The 14,381-nt window shown below is 36.2% G+C and overlaps 1 protein-coding gene across 1 annotated transcript in view; it reads right to left on the bottom strand.

The window, feature by feature from the left end:
- Window positions 1–14,381, bottom strand: part of LOC127153978 (corticotropin-releasing factor receptor 2) — a 110,828-nt gene that overhangs the window by 65,993 nt on the left and 30,454 nt on the right. The window lies entirely within an intron of this gene.

Consider the following 14,381-nt stretch of genomic DNA (forward strand, 5'->3'; position numbering starts at 1 on the left):
GCAAGACCATTTTGTTTTCCCACGGAAAATTTTATTTTTCAATTTATGTTTACATTTGGGGGCTTCGGCAGCCCTTAACATTCCCAAAAACTCAAAAACTAAAATTGTGTGCAGTCATTAGGCATTAAGCATGTGCAAAAGCCACGGTACATGGAGTGAAATATTAAATACTTCCCTAGAGGATTCATAAGACTGTCACCAGACTTGGTCAGGATGATGCCAAGACATTGAGGATGATAAAGTGCAAACATATTTTTGATATCTCGAATGATTTCACAATGGCAAGGCAATATATTTATGGAAAAAACACTGGGTGATGTAGTGCTGCAAATTATTTGCTACATTTAATAAATAATCCACAATACCTGTCACCCATCAACCAAACTAGCTGTCAGAGGAAGTCTGCTCTTACCCTGCAACTAATACCCAGATTCAGAACAGGCCTCTAGGTACAAAAGCAGCAAAGACACATCAGCAAGATAAGACTGTTTATAACCCAAAGGAATTTAGAGAGAGTTTCACTATTACTTTGAGCAGACAGTTGAACCCTTTTAATGCTATACATTGTATAGGTCTGTATAATCACTTGAGAAATGTTTTAACACAAAGCACAAACATCAAATCTTCCCATCTCATGATTTTCCTATTAATTTAGTATTAATACAATCATCTTAGCATTATAAGAATCTTCAGCGTTTTTCCCTTATCACCCAATTACATTTTATATGCAAGCACCGTGCTAGAAGACAAAGAATCCTAAACTTTCCCTCCAAAAGTACAATTCCTTATTGCCTCACTCACCTCCTGAGGACATCTTTATGCTTACGAAAGATCACAAGAGGATTTTGGAAGAATTAAAAGTTAGTGAAGAGCTAAAAGTCTCTGAAGGAACCCTAAAAAATGTTTTTCCAATTCTGCACCAAACTGGGGTCTCATTCATTATAAATAAACAAATAAATAAATGTATAATGAGAGACCACTCTCATTTTACATTTTAAAAAAATAATCCTGCACAATATTATCAGGCATATACAAACAATTACAACATAAATCAATCACTGCAATGCATAGACACATCATCAGCATGTTGAAAAAATATATAGTCAGTGATAAATGACATTGAACATGAATAAAGGCATAAAGAAATAAAATAAAATAAATGTAATGAAGGCCAGATTCAAGCAAAATATCTTTACATCCATAATTCTGTGTGTATTTCGATTTCTGTCTGCGGATGATGAGGTTGTGGGATGTGACACATCTGTCTGGGTAAAAATACACAAATGAGTTTAGAGTCACAGTGCATCTCTTCCATTTGTTCAAAGGGGTCAGGGCATGAGAAATCAATTTCCATCATTTTTCCCTGATCTTTTGCTATATAAGATGACTTTGTACTTTTAAAGCATCCTGCAAGTTTCATAGCTAAAAATGTCCTTGTTATAGCATTTACTCAACCAAGCTCCAAAAATGGCTGGTTTGGATATTGTGTCATCAACCACCCACTGCATTTAGTCACTTAATGGTTGAAGCTTGTTCACATCGCCAACAAATGTTGTGCTGTATGTGGCATTCCTAGTGCTGTTGCTGTAATGATACTGGCAGACTGCACATATGGACATATCCATAGAGCATAATAATCACAGAAGATGATATGGATGCTAAAACTAAGATATCATTCTGATTGACTGGGATTTAGTGTTTGTCGCTAAAGAAGAACAGTTTGCTGCTGGAGATTGTTGTTATATAAACTACAGCTATGCTAATCAATTAAAGGGGACCTATTACATGCAAAAATGACTTTTATAAAGTGTTTGAACACAGTTGTATGGTGGCAGTGTGTGAAAACAACCAGCCTATAACTCAGCCGCGGGAACATATTTTATCTGGGGGGTTCTGGGGTGCGGGGCCACAGTGGAGGATTTTAGACAAAATCCTACACTGCAAAAAATGCTTTTCTTACTTAGATTTTTCGTCTTGTTTCCAGCCAAAATATCTAAAAATTCTTAAATCAAGAAGGATTTTCTAGTCAAGCGAAAATGATTGTCTTGTTTTCAGAAAAAACAAGTCAAAATTAAGTGAGTTTTTGCTTGAAACAAGCAAAATAATCTGCCAGTGGGGTAAGCAAAATAATCTTGTTTTCTGCTTGAAATAAGATTATTTTGCTTACCCCACTGGCAGATTATTTTGCTTGTTTTAAGCAAAAATTCACTTAAATTTGTTGTCTTTTTTTCTAAACAAGACAATAATTTTTGCTTGTCTAGAAAATTCTTCTTGATTTAAGAATTTTTAGATATTTTGGCTGGAAACAAGACAAAAAATCTAAGTAAGAAAAGCATTTTTTGCAGTGTAATATTAAATAGCCCAAACTATGCATGTTGCAATAGTTGGTGTTAACGATTTTGTCAGTTTTGTCACTTGTCCACCGTGGCACCATCCCCCAATGTCGTTTTGATTTTCCTAGAAATAAAAATCTTTTAGTTCACACTACAATTAAAAACTGAATGTCACAGATCAGCAGATCGAGCTGACTGAAGCATGAGGTGAGACAGACTAGACCATGGTGAAAGACTTTGCCGTTTATCTAAGATGATTTTGAACATTTTTTTGAACATTCGTTTCTAATTTATTTGGTTCATGCATTTCATGCATTTACAAGCTATTGACAGAGTTAGGCCTGTATGCGAACCAATACATATTTGTGCTTTTGTGATTTTAGGTTTTTTCTTTAAAGGGGTCATCGGATGCCCATTTTCCACAAGCTGATATGATTCTTTAGGGTCTTAATGAAAAAACTATAATATACTTTGGTTAAAAATTCTCAATGGTTGTGTAAAACAACACCCTTTTTACCTTGCCAAAATCAGCTCTGCCAAAATCTTCTCATTCTGGTGTTTTAAATGCAAATGAGCTCTGCTCGCCCCGCCCCTCTCTTCTCTCTGTGGAATGTTTACTTTAGCCGCATTTAGTTTAAAACTTGCTAACTAGCACAATTAGGAAAGAAGATCGCAAAGATTCATAAAAAAAAAAACCTTATACTCACTTCTGCTGTAAGTGAAGCTGGATCACGAATGATTTGCACGACGGATATATGTAGATCGGGAGGCACATTCCCTTTACAAACAAAAGTAATCTACTGCATCTTCTGGATCGACCACTATGTTCATTATTACATCCAGCAACACAACACCTCAATCGCTCAATCGGAGATATTCTTATCTAACTTACATCCCTGCTCCGGCATTGAAACAAAGAGGGCGGACTGTGACAGCTGGTCTGTGGTAAGACGCTCATGTCAATCAACTGTCGTGGGAGCGGCCTCTGTGGGTGTGATGCCACAACGACAGGCATCTGAGAACGGCTCGATTTGAAAAAGGGGAAATTATTTTTACAGATTAATTAAAAACCACTGCATGGATTTTTATATACACTGCCAACACACATTAATGTTCAAACAACATGTAAAAGTGAACTTAGCATCCGATGACCCCTTTAATGTTTGTTATTTAAAGGGGATTTTACTAAATATTAACATGCTGATATACGCCAGTTTGGGTCAGTGCACTTTAGTGAATTCTCTCATCAGAAAAACAAAGTGCAAACATACATGCAATGTAAATAAGAAATTTATTCATCATACACTGCAGTTGCTAAAGATTTCTTTCTAGTGTAAAAATGGTAACATGATCTAGGCTGCTTTAAAGGAATAGTTCACACAAATTATGTTGTTGTTCTAAACCTATATAAGTTTCCTTCTGCTGTTTAACGCTTGAAAAAATACTGGTAAACAAACAGTTGCTGGACCCCCTTTCATAGGAGTCAGTGGGGACACAACATCAGAAATGCTGAGGAGAACAAAGAAATTCATACAGGTTTAGAGCAACTTGAGGGTGAATACATGATGACAGTATTTTTTATTTTTGGGTAAACTATCCCTTTAAAATCTCATCATATAAGGACAGGATCTTATATAGCCTACAACTACACATGCTTTATCTTACACTATGTTAATTTTTAAGACACAAATGACTGTGTTGATGAGTAGACAGGCATTTTGGCACGTAACTATGTGTACTGGAACATTTAAGCGCAAGAACTCAAGTTTAGTCAGGCGCTGTACGAGCAGGCTGAAATCATCTTAACATGCGTATTTGCCAAAATTAATTCTGCCTTGTTGTTTAATGTCCTTCAACAGTTAAATTTGTTTTAAACCACAACACTTAATATGCATTTAAATAAAAGGCTTAGCCTACATCATGACGAGCAAAACAATTTACATATTTCAGCCATGTTATCTCTCAGCCCATAAGCGAATATACATTGTTCAAATACAAAAAGCAATAGGCTATACAGCAAGTTTATAATCAAACTAAACTAAAAAATGTGGGTACGATGATGCCGTGTTTTTATCTGCTCTGTGTGCCCGGTCCTCTTAGTATTCCACAACTTTCACACCATCATCATCTTTAGTAAAATAACCTAGATGGGAATTTGACAAACTCATGTTTTTCCCTCTCTGCATTTTTTTCAGATAGCCCCCTTTGTTTTTAGAAAAGCTGACATTCTTACTTATCGAAGATAAATTCTATTGCGTACCATGTCCATTATGCCAGAGCAAAGTGATGAGAGGTGAATGTGGACACACCTCACCTGAGATACATGCACAGGTCGTTCAAAAGTAAAATATAGAATAAATGCATTTGATTTGTAAACTACATTCAAAGGCAAAGTTTTAATCTCTGTGTGGGGGGAGTGGTGGGGCTTTGCCGAACGGCGCTACCGATGGCCGGTCAATCTACTCCACACCCAATCATGGGCCCGGGGCTTCAGCCCTGCCTAGCCCAATGGTTAATGCGGCCCTGGCCGGGAGCACTAGCTCATTTGTATTTACAGAGACGAGCACAAAAACAACGCGTTTTGGCTTATACCCTAGAAGTGGCAATTTTAACAAGCTATAAAAAATTATCTGTTGGGTATTTTGAGCTAAAACTTCACATACACACTCTGGGGACATCAGAGACTTATTTTACATGTTGTAATAAGGGACATAATAGGTCAGCTTTAGATCATTTACTAGATAAACAATCTGTCAATATACGATTTCAGATGACTCGTACAATTTCCAAAACATCGTATTATGCAGAGGAAACTTTTAATATAAATTGTATCAGTGCTGAGTGCTCATTGTTGATTATCAATCAACAAGAATTATCAATGAATGAATGAATCACAGTCACTGAGACTGTTGGTAGTTTCATTTCCACTGATGTTTTTGTTTACAGACAAATCATCAAGAGTGAAATTACACCATAAATTATCTGTCCTGTCTTGCTTGCACTCGAGATGGGCAATATGTGAGCACCACAGACATAGTCTTTACTCCCACTGGTTGTCACTCCTGAAGGTCATCCTTTATTTACACTGCTAATATTAAAATGCCTTTCAGTTGTATTAAAGTGCCCTTACTGAAGTATTGAAGTACAGCAGAGATACAATTAAAAAAAAAAATTCAGACAGAGAGTGAGAATGAGGGTTGAAATTTTTAGTGTATATATTTGCTTGTGCAAAAAACCTTTATTAACACTAAAAGTGAACCTCAAAGAACTTAATAATTATGGTTATACAGGCCACATTGTTTAAAGATAAAAGAGACAAAAAGCGTTTTTGCAACTGGTTATAAACCCAAGTAAATATTGAAAACTATAATAATACGAATCATAAATTCAGTATTTCTGTCACTTCCTTGCTTTGTGGAGAAGAGGTGAGCGGCATCTTCAACTGAACATGTTCTGATTGATTACATTTACGTGTTCTATTACAAAAGTGAAAAAAGAAAAAAAAAAGACAAGATCAGTACGAAACCAGTTCACAAGTTAAAATTTACAGAAAGAGTTGGCATTGAAAGGATTTCCTGACAGTTACAGAAAAAAAACTTAACTGGTTGCTTCCATCACTGACATCTGACTATGCCTAATAACAGAAGAAGAAATGTCCAGAGATGAAACAGAAAACATAACGGGTAAAGTTTCAGTATATCTGAGCCTACCTGGTACAAAGGACTCTTTGATGTGTATTTTAGAGACTGTATGCACTACACATCGTATCGCCTTCAACAACAAATACCAGAAGAACCAGACCAAAATGAAAAGAAACACTTTGACCCCTGCTAAGCCATTTACTACACTGCTTTCAGAGTACAAAGCGTTGATTTTTTTAACGTGTTAAGTAATGCAATCATTCACTTGTCAATACCTTCTTTGATCCCAAAATTGTGTTTGATCTGATCTGGCAGCAGACGGCAAACTATGGTCAGGAAGAATAATGTTACTGCAAATCCCCTAATGCATACAACCTATCAGGGCTCAGTTCTTGAATTACTTCTCTTCTCTGTCGACAAGACATCACTAGGTTCTGTCATTTAGAAACATGCCTGCTATGCCAAGGACACTCAACTCAACCTGTCATTCCATCCTTATGATCTGATGATAGCTGCTCGCATCTCAGCATGTCTAACAGAGATTTCTTGCTGGATGAAGGACCATCACCTTTAACTTAACCTTGCCAAGACAGAACGGCTGGTGGTTTCAGCAAACCCATCACTTCATCACAATTTCTCCATCAAATCAGGCGCATCAACCATAACACCTTCAAGGGCAGCCAGAAACCGTGGAGTCATGATTGATGATCAGCTTAATTTCACAGACCACATTGTTAGAACTGCCCGGTCCTGCAGATTTGCTTTATACAACATTAGGAAGATCAGGCCCTTTCTTTCAGGACATGCTACACAACTTCTTGTTCAAGCTCTTGTTTTGTCCAGGCTGGACTATTGCAATGCTCTCTTGGCAGGTTGTCCAGCCAGTTCTATTAAACCTCTGCAACTAATCCAGAATGCGGCTGCATGATTAGTCTTTAACGAGCCAAAAAGAATGCATGTCACACCTCTGTTCATCAATCTGCACTGGCTACCAATAGCTGCTCGCATAAAATTCAAGGCATTAACGTATGCCTACACAACAGCCAGTGGCTCTGCACCCTTTTACCTAAATTCACTACTTCAGACTCATGTGCCCTCCAGCAGCTTGTGTTCCTCAAGTAAACCATGTCAAGAACCAGTTCTTGACAGCTATAGAAGGGTGGGCTGGCAGATATCCTGGGTGGGCAATTTTTTGGGAGTTGGGGAAGGGTTTAGGGGGCATATACAGTACTGTGCAAAAGTCTTAGGCCACTAGTATTTTCACCAGCTAAAAAATGGTTTAAAGTGAGTTAGTTCTATCTTTTGCTGTAGTGTGTCAGTAGGAAACATCAGTTTACATTTCCAAACATTCTGTTTGCCATTAATTGTAATAATCTAGTGAGATTTTTGTTTGCACAGGCAGTCTGACAACAGCCAGTGCTCCACACAGAGATCTGATCTCATCATCATCCAGTCTGTCTCTGGAATGACATGAAGAAACAGAAAAACTGAGACAGACTAAATCCAGAAGAACTGTTTCAACATCTCCAAGATGTTTCAAATAACCTACCTGCAAAGCTACCTGAAAAACACTGCATAAGTGCACCTAGGGCAAAAGCTACTTTAAATGCAAAGGATGGTCACATCAAATGCTGATTTATTTTAGTTAATAGAAGTTCATTGATAAAGAAAATCTATTTATGACATTGTTTTTGACAGCATCCTCATTTTATGTGCCTAACTGTCTAAAAATTTTAACAGTACTGTAGCTTTGTAGGTATAGGTCTCTTAAAGCATCTTGGAGATGTTGCCACAGTTCTACAGTTCTTCTGGATTTAGTCTGTCTCCATTTTTTCTGTTTCTTAAGACAGACTGGATTGAATGATGGAGAGATCAGATCTCTGTTTGCACAAGGAGTCTGACAACAGCCTGTGCTCCATACAAAAATCTCACTGGATTATTATAATTAATGGCAAAATGAATGTTTAGAAATGTAAACTGATATTTCCTACTGACACACTACAGCAAAAGATAGAAATAGTTTACTTTAAACTATTGTTTAGCTGGTGAAAATACTAGTGGCCTAAGACTTCTGCACAGTACTGTATATATAGAAGGTATTTATACTGTAGATATTGGTATATTAACTAATATTATATGCACACTGAAAAAAAATATTTCATGGGCAGCCTAGAATATCATGCACTTTCACAACAAAATAAACCTTGTTTTTCTTTAGTGAATAGTAAAAAAAAAAAAAAGAAAAGTAAAAAATACCAAAAAAGGCTGTAATCATGTCTAGATCATTGGGGGGGACCAAACTGAAGAGTTCAGATGCAAAACCAGCTAAAAGCCATCTCGGTCAAAAATGAGATAATGATTGAATGCTCCTGACACATAGTATACATCCATCAAATACTTTTACTTCAAACTCGCTAAATTTCAGCCTCAGCCCAATCAGAAGTACCAGTACTTACATAGACACCTATACAAAATAGCCATAAAGAAATGCTCATTTTAAAGAAAAATGTCAGATGGATTTAGAGGCTTTTGCATCTGAACTCTTCAATTGTTTTGAGGAAAATACAAACACCAGACCACTGGTAATGGTATTTATTTAAAGAAACTAAACAAATAAAGGATTTAAATGGATTTATTTTAGTTACATAAATTAAAAAAAAAAAAAAAACAGTAAAAGAACAAGAATAAGAATTTCAGTAAATAAATCAATCTAAATTGCAAGTAATATTTTTATTTTGAAATATGCACCCATTCAATTTCAGTCGTATTGTTGAAAACGCAAAACAGAAAAATGCTATTGTCGTCATAATCAATTTTGAATTACATGACTCACATAAATGGCAGACCTGCTTTCCATTCAAAATGGTGAAATTTGACAAAAAATGTTGAATAGTTTGCATCACTGAATATTGTTGGTCATTTTCTTTATGGAAGGAGAATGCTATTTGTTTCTTACAGTCGAGCCGACATTTGCCATAGTAATCTCACAAGCTCTTTACTTTCAGTTTTCATTCAACATTAACAGCAAGCCAAAAGGGGTAAGCTTTCAACTGAAGTGTATAGTCTGCATGCATTTTAGATGCTTATATTATGTTGTTGCCCCATGCAATGAATGCACGTTATTGAATGAGCGGGTTTTTAGAACATTAATTCAACTGCTCAAGTAATTTCAGTGGTAGGCTATGATACATATTCATGTGTTAAACTCCCCGTAACTCACAAACTGCCTGTCATAGCACGCAAATATTTTGGCCTGTTTTCGCTCATTGTCAGCCTCTTCTTTTATGCAAAAGACTGAAGCCTCCACATGAATTCAGAACATTTTTCATTTAGCTAATAAAAGAAAAATGCTGCAATTTTCTGGTGTTATTTTATTACTGTTGGGGCAGTCTCCAGCTGTATGTTAAACTTCTCAAAATACAGTCCGCTTCAGATTGGTTTTAAGCACTGCATGAAAAAGTAATCTTCTTATTCTGATTGGGTTGGCCATGCCTGGAGTCGGCCCCGAAGTGAACAGTGCATTGTAGTGCCATACTAAAGAGACACAAAATCACTTTCACTGACTTTTACCATAACTGTTCCCTCATAACTTGACCCTTTAATCATAACTTGACCCTCTAACTGTCAGGGTCATGGACTATTCTGTTTGTTTTTCTTAGTTTTCCCCTGTGTGTTCCTATGCCCATATTTGGTTTTCCTGTTCCTGTTCCCATTGTGTCCTCATTAGTTTCAGGTGTGTTAGGTCTTTAGTCGCGTTTGGTTTCCTTTATAAGTTGTTTTCCCTTAGTCTCTTGTTGTCTGATCTCTGTTATGTTAAGGTGTGTTTTTGCTGACTTTTTGCTGTCTCCTGGTTTCTAAGTTTAGTTATTAAAGTATTTTGTGTTTGAATTGCTCTCTGATTCTCCTGTCCTGTTCCTTGTACACACCGTTCGGTGACAGAAGATCGGACCAAAAATATTATGGAAATGGCCGCTCGCTTCTCCGCACTATAGCCTGCAGAGATCTCCCATTTGTGGAGTATGCCCGGGAGTTCTGTGGGCTGGCCATGATGTCAGGGCTGGATGATGCTACACTCAACTCTGTTCTGGACTGGGGCGAATTACAACCGCCCTGTGGACCTCCCAGACACCACAGGACTGAGCTGGAGGGAAGGAATCCTCCGGCGTCTGGAGAGTGTCCGGCCCCAATCCAGAACCAGCCCACCGGCCGTTCCCGAGTCAAGACCGCCGGCCGCTCAGCGCTCAAGCCTGCCGGCATCTCATGTGTCATGTCAAGGTTATGGACTATTCTGTGTGTTTTTCTTAGTTTTCCCCTGTGTTTTCTTATGCCCATATTTGGTGTTCCTGTTCCCACTGTGTCCTCCATTAGTTTCAGGTGTGTTAGGTCTTTTGTCTTGTTTGGTTCCCTTTATAAGTTGCATTCCCTTAGTCTCTTGTCGGTCTCCGTTATGTTAAGGTGTGTTTTCGCCTTGTACACACCATTCAGTGACACTAAAACTAGCTCTGTCTTTTCTATACCTTTCCTATCTACTCTTTATTTAATTTTATTTTTTTGTCATAACCCTTTCATGTTGTCTTTTGTTGGTTTGATTGCTTCCATTGCCCTCAAATGATTAAATGTAAACGTAAAAGAAAATAACATGAGATCTCTTAAATAAATGAATTGTATATGAACTAGAGATCGACCGATATATCGATTTACCGATATTTGTCCCGATATTTAAGCATTTTATCATAATCGGTTATCGGTTTTGTAATATCGGCTTCACCGTAAAGGCTTGTGGGTGTTTTGAGAATTGCGTGCATGCAGCGCCCCTGAGGGGAGACCCGACAACAACGGCATGCAAAGGTAAAGCATAGACTACTTTCTTGCTTTGCTGTAATTAGTCAACTTTATTTAATATAACAGCCATTAATGCTCATGTTAGATGTGATACATAAATGCCTGATATATGCAGCTTGGCTCTAAGAAATAGAGACAAACTCACAGTCACGTAAAATAATTTGTCAAATTCTGTCCCAATAAACATAACTTTGCCTGAATTAAATAATAGTCATGAATGAGCACAGCCATGAATGAGCACATGTTGGAAATGAAAGTGCTGAATTTAATTCTCTCTCTTTTGTCTATATGCTCATCATTAGCCTCGTAAATGAGGAATCACATATGGGCTCAAACCGTCATAAGAAATGGAGACGAACTCAGAGTCACGTGTAAAATAATCTGTCAAATCATGTCCCAATAACTTTGCTTGAATTGAATTATATACATCCATGAATGAGCACATGTTGGAAATGAAAGTGCTGGACTTAATTATCTCGCTGTTGTAGTCTCATGAAGTCAGAGTCATGTATAGGCTTAAACCGTCATAATAAATACCTCAAACTCACAGTCACGTAAAATAATCCATGATTTAATTCTCTCCTCTGTTGTCTATGTTCATCATTCGTCTTTTGAAATCGCTCTCATTTTGCTGTTCACTCACCGGGTTGATTTAAAACACCCTCAATTATATTAACATTTGCTATATAACCATTATTTTTCTGATACACTTCTAAATATATACAACTCCTTGGAAATTATTTATTATCTTCACCAGCCCTAAACTGCGCTGTCAGCAGGTATTTCAGAATAGAACAACGAAAACAATATTAGTGATTCTGATATAACATACCAGTTGTCACGAATCTGGTCGGTGTCCCGCTGTCCGCCCACCACCAGATGTCACTTTCACCCCATGATTACACTCTGACTCTTGTACTACTCCCCCGAACTACTCCCGCCATGCATCACATCCCGTTACACCAGTTGAGAAATACAATAAAATACAATGTTTTGTTTGTTATATTCCAATATTCCAGAGAATATTATTCAGGAAAATTAACATTATCCAGTGAATTCTTCACTCTTTAGCCTTTTAAACAGCTTATAAACTGTAGTTTAAAACAAAGCTGATATGACTCATGTCCTTTATTTATTTTCTCCATTTGAAAACATTCTACATTCTACATTTATTTTGCTTATTAGTGTTGCAGCTTATGCGTTTTATAAATAAAATGTTTTTATTGCTGCAATATGAAGATAAGAAATTTAACATGACTGCTAATTTTCAACACTTTTTAAGATGACTTAAAGGAGGAAAAACCAAAATGAAGTATGGACTTACTTCACGCAGTCACTGATTTACTGATTTAACAGTAAATAAATTTCAGTTCTGCATATCGGTTATCGGGCACATAATTATGCAAATAATCGGTATCGGTTATAAAAAAAAAAAAAAAATCAATATCAGTCGATCACTAATAAGAACGAGATTAAGTGAAAAAGCATCTCTTTTTTTTTTTTATTTTGTTGTCCAATTCTGAAAGAGGACTTACTATTATAGTAATGAATGCAACTTTCATCCACATTTAAGTGACAGATAAACTGTTCTAGCGCTCTTGTTAAGTTTTGAGTGTTTTCGCAAGCAGTTTGATTTGTACTTTCAGCTTAACAGCATTAAAGAGGGCAAATTTTTTGAAATTTTTTTCATTCACCCAAACTGTGTATATGCATTTTAAATGCTTATATTATGTTCTTTCTCTGCCCATGCAATAAATGCAGATCTCTGAATGAGCATGGTTTTATAGCATATTTAATTTAAATGCTCAGGTAATGTTAATGGTATGATCCATTTCAGGGGTGACCAAAATTACAAATTAAAATCAGTCAGAGCTAGAAATGTATCTTCATATTTACAAGTAAAGTTTCTTATTAGAACTTCTTTCAGTGACACCCCAACATCGTTTTGATGTCCTTCAGAGGGATCAAGCCTGTTTTTATAGGGAAATCAGACTCCCCAAACCCAATTCACACCCTGTGGACCTAGATCAATCTAGATTAGTTTGTTTAGTTTAATTAAATGAGTCTATAGATTAATCTTGGCGGTGTTTCAATTGGTAACCCAGATCATTCTTGAGAAAACAGGATAAGCCTCATGCAGTAGAAGCGCTGTTTCTGTATTTCTTGTGACTTGTACACTCTTTTTTTTCCGTGCCTGTTGGGTCATTTTCAGGTTATTTTTTTCCAATATTCATAGTTTTTGTTAGTGACGAAAATGCCGTTTGCACTGCATAAAATAAACTGATTTTATTTGTGAAAATAAAGATGAATTACTTTGAATGGTAAAATATGTTGCATCAGCCCAGCATTGTATCTGATTTTACCGCACCATTTTGGAGGATGTGGGATAACAAAGAATGGTTGATTACACTCAAATTAGGATTGCTTTAAAATGATCATTATTAAAATGTTTGTTAAAAGAAAAATAAAATAAAATCTATAAAATATGCTGAGTTCATTGAACTGTATTCATCCAAAATAAAGGATGTATCATGTAAACAGTGGCTGTGTAGTGTATTTTACAAAATCTGACAAGATTTAAGTTAATCAAGAAATATTAAAATATGTATGCTAATTTTCCTGTAAAAATGAACTAGCATAAATCAACCCATTATGCTGATTTTTGTCACAAAACGAGGCCAATACAGGGTTCCTACCCATTCCAGACTCAAATATCCAAGCCTCTCTGTATATTTTCAGACAGTCTTTAACATAAATTGTTAATAGAGCATTTTATTCAGCTTTATATTTGGAATGTAGTTCAGTCATCTGTAAATATTTTTCATTTCTCAGGGTTTTTCATTGATTTTTCTCATGACAACATACAGTCCTTAAAATAAAAATTGTTATTAAAAAAATACAGACTTTTACACACACGCAAGAAGCATTTCTGTGCCCTTGAGAAACCATTCAAATGCGCATGTGAATTGTTTGCATGCTTACACATAACAATTTCTAGTTTTATATAACCTATTATCTCTAATATCAAGGCCTAATGTCCAATTTAACATAGGCAGATGACATAAAATTGGCCAAGTTCAAACATCTATAAAAAAGACTGGTACTAAAATTTGGCTTTCATAAGGGCAGCATGCCATATATTTTAAAGCCGTAGGTTTCTTTACCACATACTTTGTGGTGGCCAAGAAACTACGCCGCGAAATAGGCTGATTGCACAATAGGCAGTTCAGTGTGCATTGTCCTATATGTGAAGTTTAATGGTTTCACGTGTGCAAATGAAAGTCTGTATATTTTTATTTTTGCAAAGGTCCTTGAGGCCATGTAATACGGTGCTAAGAATATTGTGAGAATGCTTATAACCTGCTTTTGCATAATCAAAAAGTGCATAATTGACAATCACTAAACAATCACTTTCACTTCTTGTATAATACATTTATTTTCATTAAATTCTTAATTTTCTATGATTTAAAAAAATAACAATAAAACAGGGGCAAAAGTCTGGAAACACAAATATTTTTCCATAAAATCATCCATACTCCACTTTTTTCAGACCTGGAAAATTCTT

The sequence above is a fragment of the Labeo rohita genome, chromosome 2 (assembly GCF_022985175.1).
Source record: "Labeo rohita strain BAU-BD-2019 chromosome 2, IGBB_LRoh.1.0, whole genome shotgun sequence".
NCBI lineage: Eukaryota > Metazoa > Chordata > Actinopteri > Cypriniformes > Cyprinidae > Labeo > Labeo rohita.